Below are 17199 nucleotides of genomic sequence, written 5' to 3'. Positions count from 1 at the left end.
GTTCTTCTCTACGGACTGGCCCCTCTGGATAATATGCCTGAAATATGAGAGACAAAGTAAGGCCATCCTGACTTCTACAGAGCATTCTGGCTGTACTTCTTCGAACACAGATTTGTTCGCTCTTCTGACAGTCCACAGTACATTCAATATTCTTCTCCAACACCACAATTCAAATACATCAATTCTTCTACTATCTTCTTTGTTCATTGTAAAATCTTCATATGCATATGAGGCTTTTGAAAATAACATGATTTAGGCCAGGTGCATCTTAGTCCTCAAACTATTTTTATACTTGAACACTTTAAAGAAGCCTTATGCAGCAGATTTTCCTATGCAATATGTCATTTGATTTCTTTCTCTTTTTTTTTTTTTAAAGATATATTGTGAATTATGTGGGTTTACATGGGAGAACATCAATTTTACATCCATCCTATCATATTTCGTTTCACTGCAATGATCACAATCCCCTCCACGCATCATTAAATAACCAAAGGATGCATCCTACAGGTCTGCCCCACCAGCTATCAGCACACAGCCCTCCCCCTCGCTGAGTCCAGTGTTCCCAGCCGCTCCATCTGTCCATGCCATCATCCCTGTCTCCATCCCTGGCATCACTGCCTCTCTGGGTAGGGTCATGCTCTCCGTTCTTCTCATTTGATGGTCCCAGGGACCTCCACTTCTGGGCTGCAAAATCAATCACTCCCCTCCTTTTGTCAAAAAACATGTACCTCTACATTTCCAACCCTCACAGTTAGTCCTGATGGCAATTATTCAATATTGTACCACAAGAGTCTTATCCCCTTTTTCTTTCACCAGCCTGGTCCCAACAGATTGGAAATCATTCAGTGAAGGTTCTCCCTACCCCTGCCTGGTCTGGAACTAGGCTCCCTCTTGAAGGCTTGTAAGCTAGTCACCCCTTGCCTTTATAGCCCACCCCACCCCCCATTTTGGATAGTCAATGTCTAAATTACCCATCCCTGTCAACCCTGTGTACTGAGGGGTTGGGAGTGATCCTTGCTGTAAAGATCTGTCCCCTTTTTTGAGCTACTACAGCCATACGTATGGGTAAAGTTCATCAAATTGTAGTGGGTTACTCTTTTTTATTCCTCTTCCCTCTTTTTCTTCTTCTAGTCAAGTTCTGATCATGTCATTTGATTTCATGACTGCTAATTCCATGAATGTTGATTGTTAAATCCAAGCAAAATGAAGTCTTTGGCAATCTCACTCTTTTCTCCATGTATTTTCTCCATTATGATATTATTTATTGGCCCAGTTGTGAGAATCCTTGTTTTCTTCACATTGAAGTGTAATCCTCACTGAAGGCTGTAGTCTTTGATCTTCATCAGTAAAGTTTTTAAGTCCTCTTCACTTCTAGCAAGTAAGGATGCATCACCTGCATATCACAAGTTGTTAATGAGTCTTCCTCCAATTCTGATGATATGTTCTTCTTCATATAAACCAGCTTCTCTGATTTATTTGCTTAGCATACAGACTTTTACTGTAAGTATGGTAAAAGGATATAACCCTGGTGGAAATCTTTTCAGATTTTAAGCCATTCAGAATCCCCATGTTCTGTTCAACCAGCTGTCTCTTGGTCTACGTACAGGTTCCTCATGAACACAATTAAATTTCTGGAATACCCATCTATAATTTGTCATGGTCAACACAATCAAAAGCTTCTGCATAGTCAATAAAGTACATGCAAGCACCTTTCTGGTATTCTATGCTTTCATCCGAGAGCAATCTGACATCAGCAATGATAACCCTAGCTCTGCTTCTTCTTTCGAATCAGGTTTGAATTTCTGCATTATTGGTCCAATGGTGAGAATTTTTGTCTTGTTTATATAGAATTGCAACCCATACTGAAGGCTATGGTATTTGATCTTCATCAGTAAGAATTTTAAGTCCTCTTTGCTTTCAGCAAGGTAGTATCCACCTGCACATCACAAGTTGTTAATGAGTCTTCCTCCAATCAAATGCCACGTTCTTCTTCATATAATCCAGCTTCTCAAACTATTTGTTCAGCATATAGATTGAATAAGTATGGCAAAAGAATACAACTCTGGTGCACACATTTGCTAGTTTTAAATCATTCAGTATTCCCTACTATTAACTTTTGGTACATGTTCTATTTGAACAACTGCTGCTTGGTCTATGCACAGGTTCATCATGAGCACAATTAAATGCTCTGGAATACTCATCCTCCACAATGTTGTCCATAGCTTGTCATGATGCACACAACCGAAGGCCTTTGCATCGTCAATAAAGCACAGGTAAATATCTTCCTGGCATCCTCTGCTTTCAGCCAAGATCCATCTGACATCAGCAATGATATCTCTCATTCCACATCCTCATCTGAATCCAGCTTGAACCTCTTTGGCAGTTCTCTGTCAGTGTATATTTGCAGATGTTTTGGGATTATCTTTAGCAACTTTTACTTGTATGGGATATTAGTGATATTGCCCTATAACTTCCACATTCCATTGTGTCACCTGTCTTTGGAATGGGCACAAATATGGACTTCTTCCATTCAGTTGGCCAATGTTGAAGAATAACAATGAATCTGTGAAACATCTCACAACATGGAGGAAACTTTTCTGAGTGAAATTAGTGAATTACAAAAAAGACAAATATTGTATCAGACCAGCGTTGTAAAATGTTATAGTTTTCTTGATAAAAGAAACAATCTATGATTGTTACAAGGGAGAGGGGGAGTCGAGAAGGGGAGGAGAAATTATTCATAGACTAGAGAATAGACACATGTATGGTGGTGGTGGCTGTGTGCCGTGGATTCAGTTCCAACTTACAGCGACCCTGTACAGACAGAGTTTCTGAAGCTGTAAATCTTTACAGGAGCAGAAACCCTCATTTTTCTCCCACGGAACAGCTGGCAGGCAATATACAACAAGAGAGGGATTAGCAGAGGAACGATAAAGACAGTGTGAGACACAGGGAGGAATGCAATAAAATGAATATAGGTAAATACCATTAACTATTGATACATGGAGGAGATTGCAATCACTGTAATGAAGTGAATTCTATGATTTGCTAAATGTAAAACTGATAATCTGCTCTATAAGCCTTCACTAAATTTGCAATAAAAGTTTTAAAAAGAAAGAAAGAAAATGCCACTGTAAACATTACCTATCAGAGTAGCCAATTATTTCTCTTCTACAATGTTGTTAGGTACCATTGAGTCAGTTTCAACTCACAACAACCTTATATGCAACAAAATGAAGCACTGTACCATCCTCATAACTTGCCAAGTTTAAGTCCATTGTTGTCGTCAGTGTGTCAATTCAACTCATTGAGAGTCTTCTTTTTTGCATAAACCAGAACAATTTGTGTTTTTCATTCTCATCAGAATGGTTTGTGGCTAGAAAATGTGCTGTGGAAATCATGCCTCCATTCAGGAACTTGGCACAGCTGCTCTGATAAGGAGCCTCTTTAGGTTCTAAAGAAAAATGAACTTGTGTTCTAAGCATCTGCCTTTGGAAATAACAGCTCTGAAATCCAGGGGCAAAATTCTCAAGGAAGACTGTAGCAAATGTTTTCAAATAGAAACATTTACTGTGTTGGCAAGTGCCCTTTAGAAGGCAGGACTTGAATTCTCATAAAACAAAATCACCAATCATCCTACGGGACTGCTGCTTATGAAAGTAGGGAGTACATAGGTTTTTCAAGCAACAGCTGCAGATTCAAAAATTAGTTTGTACCAGTTGGTTAAGCTTTAGTAATGTTAAAAGTAACACACCCCAAAGAGACAAGGACGAATTAGCCAATTGTGTTTAAAAATGTGAAAGAAGGTAATAGAAAAAAATTAAAAAGCTGCTCCAAATATCTCAATATTTGAATTTCAAGCAATGGTTTCTTTTGACCCTTATCTGTCTGCCTGCCTTCCTTCTTCCTGAGCATATTTTCTTTCTTTATTAATAACAGTGTATGCCAATATTTAAAAATAACACATTGCAAAAAATAAAACCCATGGCCATCAAGTTGCTTCTGACTCACAGCAATCTTGTAGGACAGAGTAGAATTGCCACGTGAGGTTTCCAAGGCTGTAAATCTTCACAAAAGCAGACTGCCACTTTCTCCCTCAGAGTGATTCGTCGGTTCAAACTGCAAAACCTTTCGGGTAACAGTCGGGAGCTTTAACTATTGCACTACCAGGGCTCCAAAACATAGCACAAGAGGTACATAAAATACAACGTTAAAATCCTCTATTTATTCGCAATCTCATCCCAACTTTCCAGAATTGTTTCCTTTTATCATTGCCTGTCTCTCAGAAAGGTCAAGAAACATGGTGTACAATGTGTTACGTGTTCAAAGAAAATTTGTTTCTCTGACCTCAAATTTTCCAATAGAGTCAGCTGTGTATGCTAAAGAAAATCAAAAGATGAAAGCTCTAGTCTTCTCACGCCTTCATAACAAGGTTTGTGCCTTTTAGAAAACAAGTCCCCTCTCTAGAACCATTTTCCTTCTTCTGTAAAGAAAGTGGAAACATTGTTTCTAGGATAGCTTCTAACTCAAATCTTCTACACCAGTGCTGTATAATAGAAATATGTGAATTCCAAAGGTGAGCCACATATGTACCTTTAACTATTATAGTAACAACATAAAAAAAGTTAAAATAAGCAAAATTAATTTTAATCACACATTTTAGTTATGCCATATTATTGTTGTTGTTAAGTGCCGTCGAGTTGGTGGTGACCCTCAAAGAGTGGCTGGTGTGTTTGAACCGCAGACCTTGCAGTTCAAACTGACCTTACAGCCTAGCACATTGTCCTGCAGTGCCACACCAGGACTCCTAGCTATGCCATAGTAGTTAACATATTATTATTTCAACATGTAATCAATATAAGCACATGATTCAAGCTTTCATAATAGCATTATGATTAATAGTTTACAATTTTTCCAAACAAAATACTTGAAATCTGGTATGTTTTTGGCACAAAGCATTCAGATTGGCCACATATCAAGTGCTCGGTAGCCATCTGTGATTAGTTGTACCAACATGGACATTGGTCCTCAGCAGCTCTGTTCGGGTGAGTAACTCACTCCTGGAATTTCCAGGGTACTTGATTACCTCTATTGTCAACAAAATATTATTGTTGTCAGGTGCCATCGAGTTGGAACTGACTCATAGCAACCCCATGCACAGCAGAACAAAACAATGTCTGATCCTGGGCCAACCTCACTACTGCTGCCACACTTGAGTCCATCAATGATGCCACCTGGCCGATCAATCTCGCTGGGGGTCTTCCTATTTTTCTCCGACCCTCCATCTTACCAACTATGATATCCTTCTCCAGCGACTGTTCTCTCCTGACAATATGTCCAAAGTATGAGAGACGAAGTTTAGCCATCCTGGCCTCTAAGGAGCACTCTGGCTGCACTTCTTCCAAAACAGATCTATTGGTTCTTTTGGCAGCCCATGGCACTTTTAGTATTCTCCTCCAACACCACAATTTAAAGGCATCAATTCTTCTACGATCTTCCTTATTCACTGTCCAGCTTTTGCATCCATATGAGGTTATTGAAAATACCATGGCTTTGGTCAGGCGCAAATTAGTCCTCAAGCTGACATCCTTGCTCTTCAACACTTTAAAAAGTTCCTGTGCAGCAGATTTGCCTAATGCAATACATCGTCTGATTTCTTTACTGCTGCTTCCGTGAGTGTTGATAGTTGATCCAAGAAGAATGAAGTCCTTGACAACTTCAATATTTTCTCCACTGATAAGAATGTTGTGAGGATTTTTGTTTTTTTGACACTGAGATGTAATCCATACCGAATGCTGTGCTCTTTGATCTTCATCAGTAAATGTTTTAAGTTCTCTTCACTTTCAGCAAGCAAGGTTGTATCATCTGCATATCGCAGGTTGTTAATGAGTCTTCCTCCAATTCTGATGCCACGTTTTTCTTCATAGAACCCAGCTTCTCATATTATTTGCTCAGCATACTGGTTGAATAAGTATGGTGAAAGAACACAACCTTGTCACACATCTTTCCCAATTTTAAAATATTCAGTGTTCCCATGATCTGTTCGAACAACTGCTTCTTGGTCTAGGTACAGATTCCTCAGAAGTACAGTTAAGTGTTCTAGAATACTCATACTTCTCAATGTTGTCCATAGCTTGTCATGACCCACACAATCGAAAGCCTTTGCGTAGTCAATAAAGCATAGGTAAACATCTTTCTGATATTTTCTGCTTTCAGCCAAGATCCATCTGACATCAGCAATGATATCTCTTGTTCGCCGGTCTCTTCTGAATCCAGCTTGAACCTCTGAAAGTTGTCTGTCAATGTATGATTGTAACCATTTCTGTATTACCTTTAGCAAAACTACTCGCTTGAGATATCAAAGAGATTGTCTGATGATTTCCGCATTCCGTTGTGTCACCTCTCTTTGGAATGGGCACAAATACGGATCTCTTCCAATCAGTTGGCCAGATTTCCTGGCAGAGATGAATGAGTGCCTCCTGTGCCACCTGACTTTCTTGAAAGATTTCAATTTTTATTCCATCAATTCCTGGTGCCTTGTTCTTTGTCAATTCCTTCAATGTACTTTGGACTTCTATCGGGGTCCGAGGCCTGCTCAGACCACTGCATAGGTTTCCCGAAGGAGAGGCGAGGATTAACGAACAGGCAAGGGACACAACTGATTGCTAGTGACAAAGTTTATTTCCAATCTCAGAGTATATATAGGGTGGTTCTGCAAGTCATTGCTGTTTTGCATAGTTACAAGTCTGTCCTTTACTGTGAATCAGGTGACCTTGGGAAAGCTCTGGAAATCAGGCGACCTTGGGAAAACTACCTTCCCTGCTGTGTTGATAAGAAGACACTGTCTGGTTAGACCCAGCCTTAAAGCTTAGTGAGGCCTGTAAGCCTTTTGGTCCCCAACATCTCCCCCTTATTTATTTATTTGTTTGTTTGTTTGTTTGTTTGTTTGTTTGTTTAAGGGACGTTGCCTGTCTTAGGTGGTCAATGCAAATCCCTAGCCTTACCCGTCATTGAAACTCATTGCAGCAAAAGGCAATGGCTCTGTCTTAGGTTGACTGAGGCTCCACTGATCCTTACCCATCTTTGGCTACATGTCCTGCATATGCCGAGGGAGTGTCTTTAGCTGAAGGCCGTGAAGACAACTCCACAGTAATTTATACTGAGCAAACACCATCCGAAGAAGGCAGGGAAGGAGGAGACAAGCAAAGATGACAAGTATGCCAATAGCGAGAAGGGGACCCCACAATTGAGAGAGGGAAGGTATAGTAGGGAACAACTTTTTAAGGTTACAGAGAAGTTGTTTAGCTAGTTCTGCAGGTGTGTTGTCGAGGCGGGGGGCATAATGCATAGCAAGTATTCACGCATGTAACTCATCCCATTCTCGGCTGATATTCTCAGCAATCCATACTCCATGCAGGTGGGCCTGCACTATGGGCCAAGGGAAGGCTGAAGCATTATACACAAGTTTAGTTACACAAATGGAGCGGTAATCAGCATGGCACGCAAGACGTTGCCAGACCACAACCTGCTCTAAGGTGACAAAGCAGGATCATTATACTGAGGTTCAATTAAGTTCACAGGTAACAGGACAAAAGCCTAATTACAATAATACAATCTGCAATATAACAATGCTTACAATAAATGTTGTAGAAAACCAATATAAGCCAACGTCAAATAAATGGAGTTGTTAGGATATACAATAGTAAAAGGAGTTTCAAGATGATGTTGAATTAAGAATGGCTAGCATAGCCATAAAATGGTCAAAACATACGGTGGTTGATGAACAATTTACCAAAATAGGAACATCTGTTGAACCCCATTCCCAGAACCTGTCAAGCAAAGCAACAAAGAGAGTCTCTGGAGTTGTCTCAGCTTTCTAAAAGTTAACAGTTCTCATAGCATGCTTCGTTAAGCACTTCAATTGTCCTCAGGTGGGGGCAGCCAGTTGCTGTGGAAGAGTTGGTGGCAGATTTGCTAGATTTTGTAGAGAGGGACGTTGGAGGGGAGAAATCAAAAGTCTGGCTGTTGGAGCCTGTGGGTGCTGGTGGAGACATGCCTTCAGATGGCTCCTCAGTGAACACTTCCATGCTCCGGGGAGTAGGAAGTGGCCGTCTTCTCGCTATAGGGTCAAATTAGTTGGTCTGGAATCTATAGTGTCCTGTGAAAAGACTATCTTTGCCCCTTGGTTAGTAACACATCATGTAAAATCAGAAGACAGATTAAAGAAGGTTTGTTGCAGGTACTGCTGCACATGTGAAATTTAGCTTGGCCATCAATGAAAGACTGTTGGAAAAAGCTGCATCAGCAGGTTTAGGGAGAGGAAGAGATTCATTGAAAAACTGCAAAGATCTGAGAGAGGGCCTCCGCTCCAGGGCAGGGGTCCAGAACATTACAGAATAAATTCTACCGGGGAAAAGGCTTTTACTGAAACTCTCTAAGGTTTCTGTTGTTTATAATACTCTGCCTTTTCCCATGTATCTGAATTCACAGCCCTTTCACTTATCTCAAAAGCCAATTGTTTAGCCACACTACTTGCTGTCTTTTCATTAGTCATAGCCGCCTGGAGGCATCAGTTAAAAGAAAATTTTAAATAAAAATTTCATGATTAAGGGAATTCTGAGGTGTGGGGGGATAGTTCTCCCCCTTCTTTATTTTAAGTAAATAAGATTTTAAACATTTAACTTTATTTGTTAAGCTAGTAATCCTTTCTTCCTTACTGGTTTTAACCTTTCTAATGAAGGTGAGGTTTCGCCTCCACCTTCCTTTTCCTTGTTCCGGGTTCCATATCCAAATGCTACAATGTTTACTGTATCCTCAGGGGGAAGAAGAGCATCTGGATCAAACTGATTAAACCCAGGGCAGTCCGAGGGAGTTGCCACCATTGTCGTTAATCCAATATTCCCAGAATTTACCACTCCACCCCAAGTGAATACCCCGGGCAGTTCCTCTCCAGAACCTCCCTGCTTAATCCCAGTAAACCTGTCCTTGTTCATCCTCTGAGGAAGTTTCACTGTCTCAGTTCAAGAAGGAAATTCAGTTTTACATGGATACCAAGAGATCATGTTCTAAGTTTAATATTAAACATAACTGAATAATCAAATAAGGAGCAGTTCTAACACTCATCCCAGGTGGCTATCGCTTGTACCTCAGAAAGATTCGTTCCCAGGACCCTACGCACTGCCAACACAGTGGAGACATTAAAAACCATTTTCTCAGAAATTACAAATACTGGAGTTTGAAGCATAGAATGAATATTAGGACTTGTACAGAGGTAGCCACCCAGTGAGTTCACAAACACCAATGAACCCGGGATGTCCGAAGTTTACTTCCTTGGGCCCTCAGGGTTCATGGCTCGCAATACCAAGGAGGGCAATGGGTTTGGATTTTCGTCCAGGCCACAAGGCCTCAGCTTCCCAGTAATTGCGTTTTATGTCATCCCCGACATATTGGCTCCCAACATTAAAAGGCTCTAAATTAGGATATAGCTTAGCCTGGGACTCAGGGTTGCTCTGAGGTTCCCCAGGTGCAGCTTCCTGGTTTTGCTCCAAGGATTTTTCAGGGCGGGTGAGTTCACTGCTGAAATGAAAAGTGTCTCAAACAAGTCTCCTCAGGCTGAAGGTATCAGTGGGCACTCTAGCGGGACCATTTTTTGCACCGTATTCTTGTAAGTCATGCACAATTTGATTTCACAATTTTACATCTATGACCCCCATCCTCAGGGAACCAGGGACATACCATATTTACAAAATCTATGAATTTACAAAGCCGGCTATTATCTACTTTTGCACCTCTGCTACGTAGCATTTCTCTCAACATCTCTACATACCGTGTTTTTCCCGGTTTGTTACCCATACTTACCTGGTCGGATTGCCCTCCCTTCTTTTAATGTCCGTGTGTCCTTATTCTTCAGGTCTGTTTTGGAGGGTCCTTCGCATTATCTCTCGTATTTGGGTTCCACGTTTTGGGCGCCACTTATCAGGGTCCGAGGCCTGCTCAGACCACTGCATAGGTTTCCCGAAGGAGAGGCGAGGATTAATGAACAGGCAAGGGACACAGCTGATTGCTAGTGACAAATTTTATTTCCAATCTCAGAGTATATATAGGGTGGTTCTGCAAGTCATTGCTGTTTTGCATAGTTACAAGTCTGTCCTTTACTGTGAATCAGGTGACCTTGGGAAAGCTCTGGAAATCAGGCGACCTTGGGAAAACTACCTTCCCTGCTGTGTTGATAAGCAGACACTGTCTGGTTAGACCCAGCCTTAAAGCTTAGTAAGGCCTGTAAGCCTTTTGGTCCCCAACAGACTTCCTCCCTGAGTATCATTGGCTCTTGTTCATATGGTACTTCTTGAAATGGTTGAACATTAACCATTTCCTTTTGGTACAATGACTCTGTGTATTCCTTCCATCTTTTCTTGATGCCCTCCGCATCATTCAATAATTTGCCCAGAGAATCTTTCAATAACGAAAGGTGAGGCTTGAATTTTTTCTTCAGTTCCCCCAGCTTGAGAAATGCTGACCGTGTTCTTCCTTTACTGTATCATTTGTTTCCAATATACAATTATCAGCAACAAAGTATTGAATCCATTTAGATCATGCACAGAGTTTCAGTATCAGGGATTTGGTTACTATGAGTGTTGTTTCCCTATAATACCTTTGGTCTTCCAGTGAAATTTTCTTGTCTTGCTGAATCATTCTTATTGAATTTTAGGTCATTTACCCTGAGCTTTGCAGAACAATAAGGATATAGCATTATTGTTAATCAATTGAAAAAGTAACCTATGCTTTCATAAAGGCAGATCAAAATAAGAGCTAACTAAAAGGCTAACTTGCTACTTGTTTTTTGTTGTTGTTGTTGTTGTTTTCAGAAACTGCTCCTTGCATCCAACTGATCAAGTTCTACACTTCTTAATCAACTCTATTCTGAAAAAGCACCTAACATTTTGCAATACACATAGAACCAACTTAGCAGTGAATATTTAGTAGGTAAAATACCATTTAAACAACTGTGATGTTTTCCAAGACGTTCAGCAAGTAATTCTGTGCTTGGTGTTGAGAATTTATGCCTTGGTGGTGAATTTCAAGGTTTCAACCAGATGGGCCTAGCATCAGAGAGACTCTGAAATGTGTGGTGGGGAAAGGATATAGCTTTGTATTATAAGGGCACTTTTCATCTAGACAAGTCTTCCCCCAAAATCCAATACATTATTTTAAATGGACCCCTTTCTACCTATCCAATTCTATTATTCCTATAAAGCAAAATATGCTGACAAAGGTATGTATCAGTTTTGGTGTGTATTATAAAATTTTAAATGTTGCTGTGAAGTGCCATTGCATAGGTTTCAACTCATACCAACCCTGTATAAGTTAATGCATTGGACTGAAAAGTCTGTTTGAACCACAAGGACCATAGGAAACCCTATACAAGTTTGCTATGGGTTGGAACTGACTAGATGACTCTTTAACAATAACAATTGGGTTTCAAAGACTGCAAATCTTTGAGGGAGCAAAAAAGCTTCCTATTTCTCCCTCAGGGAAATGGGTGGGCTCAAACCACTCACTTTGTGGTTCACAGTCCAGTGCTTATCTTGAAGCACCTGCATAAATTGTATTGTTGTTGTTAAGTGCTGTTGAGTCATTTCCAACCCATAGTGACCCTGTATAGGGTTCCAAGGAGCAGCTGGTGAGCTTGAACCACCAACCTTGCAGTTCAAACGACTTTGCAGTCCAGCACGTTAGCCCACAGTGCCACACTAGGACTGTATTTCATATGCTTCTGTATTATTTGTATGTTCTTTATATTTATGTATTATTTTTAAAATAATCTCTCAAAATATATGTTTATATATGAGTATACTGTGTAAACATATTTGAAATTATACTTGTAAAACTCTCAACAGTGGTTACCTCTGAAAGGGAGGCTGGGGGTGAATGAATGAGCAAGACAGACTTTTAATTTTCACTTTAAATATTTTTCATGGTATTTGCAATGAGGAAGTCATTGAGCTGGCAAAATTCTATCATGTAATCTCCAGCATCAAAGGACATATTTTCCAACTAGTGAGCTTTCCTTTTTGTTTCTAATCTTTGAATTCCAGTCATCAGTAATTATAAATACATCTTGATTACATGCTTGATCAATTTCAGACTGGAGAAGTTGGCAGAATTCTCAATTTCATCATTACTGGCTTTGGTGGTTGGTACATAAATTTGAATAATAGTGATTATTAACTGATCTTTCTTGTAGGTATATGGATATTATCCTATCACAGACAGCTTTGTACTCCAAGATAGACCTTTTTCTTTAACTTTTTATTGTGAATTGAGTGAAGGTTTACAGACAAGATCATTAGCTTTACATCTAACCAAGCATACACTTTGTTTCATCTCAGTGATTGCAATTCACCCCTTGTAACAACAGTTATCCAGTGGCTTACTTCCTGTGGTTCCTATTAGCATTCGACTCACCTTCTTATCCCTTCTGAACTTTGTCTTTTGGAATATTTTGTCCTTTTGATTTTGAATGCCTGATCACTCCATGATGACCATACTTTCCTCAGTGTTGTTGTCTCGTGCTATATATCTACTGCTTCACTGAAAATTGAGCCACGAGGGTGAATTCCTTTCCCGATCTGAAGGTTAGCTGAGGCCCATAGATTCAGGTTCCTTCAGTCACTTTCTGACCAGTAAGCCTGTAAACCTTCACTCAATTCACATCTTTTTATTATTATTATTAAATAATTTTGAGTTTTGTTCACATTTTCTCCCATTCAACCCAAAATTCTCTAGTAGGATCCCCTTCATGGTGGTTGATAATGATAGCTGGAGACTGTCTAGTTCTGGTCACAGAGTGGTGGAGATTGATGCTCACATGTTACATTAATCCATTTACTAATTGATTCCAAGCCTCTTCAGTTTTTATCACACTTCTTTGTTAAATACATGGGAGACCAATAGCTGAGCCTTAGAAGTCTAGTCATGAATTTCCAAGATCCCACATGCTACTCACTCAAGCAGGATGTAGAACAATGTCTATGTGGACTATGTTATGCCAATAGACCATGGTGTCCCCCAAGACTATGGTCCTGAGCTGCCAGGACCAGCAACTCAGTGTCTGAAGATATTTGATAATATATAGGAAGTCTTTGTTTGTGTGCTTATTTAGTTGGATTTTTTTTTTTTTTTTCTAAAGATGATCAACGGTTCGAAACTACCAGCCGCTCCGCAGGAGAAAGATAAGGCTTTCTACTCCCGTAAAGATTTACACCCTCGGAAACCCTGTTACAGGGTCGCTATGGGTCGGAACCAACTCGATGGCACTTAACAACAACAACAACAACAAAGATGATTAAAAAATGCAGCATCCATTCATTGACAGAGAACTTCCAGAGGTTCAAGCTAGATTCAGAAGATGACATAGAATGAGGCATATCATTGCTGATGTCAGATGGATCTTCGCTGAAAGCAGAGAATACCAGAAAGATGTTAACCTGTACTTTATTGACTATGCAAAGGCTTTCGATTGTGTGGACCATGAGAAGCTATGGACAACACTGTGTGGAATGAATATTCCAGAAAACTTAAATTTGTTCATGAAGAATCTGTACATAGACCAAGAGGCAGTTTTTCGAACAGAACAAGGGAACACGAAATAGTTTAAAATTAAGAAAGGTGTGCCCCAGGGTTATTTTCTTTTGCCACACTTATTCAACCTGTATGCTGAGCAAATAATCCAAGAAGCTGGGTTACATGAAGAAAAATGTGGCATCAGGATTGGACAAAGACTCATTAACAACCTGCTTGCTGAAAGTGAAGAGGACTTAAAATACTTATTGATGAAGATCAAAGACCACAGCCTTTGATATAGGTTGCGCCTCAATGTAAAGAAAACAAACATCCTCACCACTGGACCAATAAATGACACCCGTATAAATGGAGAAAACATTGAAGTTTTCAAAGCCTTCATTTTGATGGGATCCACCATCAACATTCATGGAAGCAACCATCAAGAAATCAAGCGGCATATTGCATTAGGCCAATTTTCTGAACAAGCCCTCTTTAAAGAGTTCAAGAGCAAAGATGTCAGTTTGTGGACTAAGGTGTGTACCTGACGCAAGTCATGGTATTTTTAATAACCTCATATGCATGTGAAAGTTGGACAATAAATAAGGAAGGCAGTAGAAAAGTTGATGCATTTGAGTTATAGTGTTGGAGGAGAATATTAAAAATACCATGGACTGGCAAAAGAACAAATCAATCTGTGTTGGAAGTACAGGCAGAATGCCCCATGAAGCCAGGATGACCACACATCATCTCTCATATTTCCAACATATTGTCAGAAGGGACCAGTCCCTAGAGAAGGATATCATGTTTGGAGGGTTAGAGAAAAAGAGGAGGCCCACCAACTAGATGGATTGAGATAGTGGCAGCAACAATGGGCTCAAATGTAGTAACTATGTGAGGTCAGTGCAGGAATGTGCAGCATTTCATTCTGTTGTGCACAGGGTTGCTATGAGCTGGTTAACAACAAGCAAGTTTTAATTGTTTTTCTTGCTGTATGCTCCACTACGTTCAGAGTTGTGTTTGCATGAAAGGTAAATACTCAAGTACAAATATCCTCTTTCAAACTCTTATACATTAGTGGAATATATCAATATACATATATAGATACAGACCACTCTTTCTCCCTTACCTCCCTCTTCTTGTATATTCCCCTCTCTGTATTCCGAACTTGTATCTGCACTCTAGCAAGAGATTTACTTCCCCTCCCTGCCACCCCTGGTAATCACCAAAGAATGTTTCTTTTTTATGATAAATGTGACACCATTCCTCTTCAATTTGTCATTCCCAGCACAAAAAAACATGTGATTTTTAGATTCCAAATAGCCATAACCAGTTCATTTCCGCTCATAATGTCTAGGATATTGAAGTTTATGCATTCTATTCCATTTTTGACAACTTCTAATTATCTTAGATTCATACTTCATACATTACATGTCCTGATCATCAATGAATATTTAAAGCAGTTTCTCCTTATGTTAAGTTATGCCCCATCAGCAAATCAAGGTACCAAAAGTTTACTCCATTTGTGTCATCACTGTCAACTCTACTTTGAGGGGGCAGCTCTTCCCCAGTCGTATTTTGAGTGCCTTTCAACCTGAGGGTCTCATGTTTCAGCACTATCACTGACAATATACTAGTACTATTCATCATGTTTCAATATTCAATATTCTGGTGCTATCTGACAGTGTTTCACTGCTATTCACAACACTTTTAGTGACAAAACATAGGAAGTAGTCTGCCTCTCCTTCTTCCAAGTTTGTTCTAGTCTGGAAGCTCATGTGAAACCTGTTGCTCATGGGTGACCCTACTGGCTTTCAAAATACCAATGGCATTGCTTTCAGCATCACAGCAACATGCAAGCCACCACAATGTGACAAACTGACAGATGAGTGGCCTTGGTGATAAAAATGATGTTGGAGATTGTGTGACAGAATTTTGCAGGACCAATGACTTCTTCATTGCAAGTCCCTTTATTAAACAAATGGAAGAAATGAGGTTAAAGAGCTGAATACAAATGTTCAAAGGGTAGCTCAAGAAGAAAAGGCATGTATTAAAATGAAATATGCAAAGATCTGGAGTTAGAAAACCAAAAGGGAAGAACACAATCAGCATTTCTCAAGCTGAAAGAACTGAGGGAAAAATTCAAGCCTCAACTTGAAATACTGAAGGATTCTTTAGGAAAAATATTGAATGATGCAGAAAGCATCAAAAGAAGGTAAAAGGAGTACAAAGAGTCACTATTCCAAAAAGAAACGGTTTTTGAACCATTTCAAGATTTAGCACATGATCAAGAGACAATGGTATTGAAGGCATTGGAAAAAACAAAAACAAAAAAAACTTCTGGTAATTGATGGAATAAAAATTGAAATCTTTTAATAAACTGATACAGCACCAGGGGCACTCACTCATCTATGCCAAGGAATTTGGAATACAACTACTTAGCCAACTGATTGGAAGAGATTCATATTTTGCCCATTCCAAAAAAGAGGTGACCCAACAGAATGAAGAAATCATTGGAAAATATCATTAATGTCACATGCAAGTAAAATTTTGTTAAACATAATTCAAAACTGGCTACAACAATTCATTGACAGAAGTTCAATCTGGATTCATGAGAGTGTGGGACAATAGATATCATTACTAACATCAGATGGATATTGGCTGAAAGCAGAGAATACCAGAAAAATGTTTGTTTACCTGTGCTTTATTGATTATGCAAAGGCTTTTCACTGTGTGGATTATAAGTGGAGAATAAGTATTCCAGAACACTTAATTGTACTCATGAACAACATGTACATAGACTAAGAAGCAGTCATTCAAACAGAACAAAGGTACAGTCAATGGTTTAAAATCAGGAAAATTGTATGCCAGAGTTGTATTCTTTTACTATACTTATTCAATCTGTAAACTGAACAATAATCACAGAATATTCAGTGGATTATCTGAAGAAGAATGTGGTATAAGGATTGGAGGTAAAATCATTAATAACCTATGATATGCAAATGATACAACCTTGCTTGCTTAATGCAAAAAGGACATTAAAAATGAAGAACAAAGGACAGAGCCATTAGTACAGATTGCACCTCCATGTAAAGAAAACAAAAGTCTTCATCACTGGAGCAATAAATAATATCATGATAAATGGAGAAAAGATTGATGCTATCAAAAACTTCATTTTGCTTGGCTCTATATCCAACATTTATGGAAGAAGCAGTCAAGAAATCAAATGACACATTGCATTAGGAAAATCTGTTGCATAAGAACTCTTTAGTGTTCAAGAGAAAAGATGTCAGTTTGATGACTAAGGCGCTCCTGACTCAAGCCATGATATATTCAATAGCCTCATATGCATGTGAAAGTTAGACAATGAATAAGGAAGACCATAGAAGAATTGCTACATTTGACTTATGGTACTGGAGAAGAAAATTAAAGATGACATGGACTGACAGAAGAACAAAGAAATCTGTGTTGGAAGAAGTAGTTATTGTTGTTGTTGTCAGGTGCCATTGAGTCGGAAGTGACTCATAGCAACCCCATGCATAGCAGAATGAAACAATGTCCGATCCTGGGCCAACCTCACTACCACTGCCACACTTGATGCCATCAATGATGCCACCTGGCTGAATCATCTCATTGGGG

Source organism: Chrysochloris asiatica, unplaced genomic scaffold (genome assembly GCF_000296735.1).
Source record: "Chrysochloris asiatica unplaced genomic scaffold, ChrAsi1.0 scaffold00111, whole genome shotgun sequence".
NCBI lineage: Eukaryota > Metazoa > Chordata > Mammalia > Afrosoricida > Chrysochloridae > Chrysochloris > Chrysochloris asiatica.
The sequence above is the reverse complement of the archived record's forward strand: the minus strand, read 5'-3'. Positions refer to the sequence as shown.